The sequence below is a fragment of the Ornithorhynchus anatinus genome, chromosome 9, assembly GCF_004115215.2.
Source record: "Ornithorhynchus anatinus isolate Pmale09 chromosome 9, mOrnAna1.pri.v4, whole genome shotgun sequence".
NCBI lineage: Eukaryota > Metazoa > Chordata > Mammalia > Monotremata > Ornithorhynchidae > Ornithorhynchus > Ornithorhynchus anatinus.
In genome coordinates, this window is record NC_041736.1 from 48,845,984 (window position 1) to 48,847,019 (window position 1,036).

Sequence of the window (1,036 nt, forward strand, 5' to 3'; positions counted from 1 at the left end):
AAATATATGACAAGGATCATTATTTTCTCAAACAGCAATTGCAGAATATCTCACCCATGAAGAGTGACTATTATGTCATTTTCATGAATGTTAAAGACCATTGACACCAGTGGTTCTCCCACCTCCAGCGCCATTAATTGTGCTTCACTCCATTACTAGAAGATAAAGTACACAGTGATGCTTACCCAGGGCAAAATTATACAAATAAGAGGAAGAGATCTGGAAACACTGATCTAAACCAAGACCGGCTTAGACAATAGGGTTGACTTCACCTGGGGATAGATCTCACCAACCAGAAATGTATTATTTTATTGTTGATTTATCCAAAATTTATTAAGCATTATTAGGGACCAGGCATACACCTAAGCACCAGGATCAATGTAAAATAATCCAGTGGAACCCAGGCCCTCTCTTCCAAGGATTTTGTAATCCAATGGAGATGGAAGGCAAGAATCTTTTCCCCATTTTACAGATGAGGAAATTAGGACACAGAGAACCCATTTAAAAACAGCCCTGTTAAAATACTCCCTCCAATTTTAAAAGCTGGGAACTGTAGTGGGTCCTGCTAAACTAGGTAGAGCAGAGAGTTCCAGAAGTTTGTCCAAGAAAAGGGAATGATCCTTCCTTCCCTCCCAGCCTTCATTCACCATGTTTCCAAAGTCTGGGAAAAGTCAGATACGCCTCTCCCCAGACTTCGCAGAAGACATGTTCTTAACGTTCAGCCCTGTAGACGAGTGTAAGTTTCCGAGGTCTACTGCACAACCCAGACATGTCAAGAATTCTCACCTCCTTTGGGAAATAGCCAAGCTACACTTGCAGCTTGGATTATTGTCTATGCCAGGAAAAAAAATCCCACTTCTTCTCCAGCCAATTTTTATTAGGACCAAAATGCAGAATACCCTGGTGGCACATAGCTGCACTACTAAGTATTACTTTCACTGTAGTGAATTGTATAGCTTTGCATGAAGGATCTAATTACAGTTCCTGTTTATTCTTGCCGGCTTGCGGCATATCTCTTTGCAAACTGGCAATATGG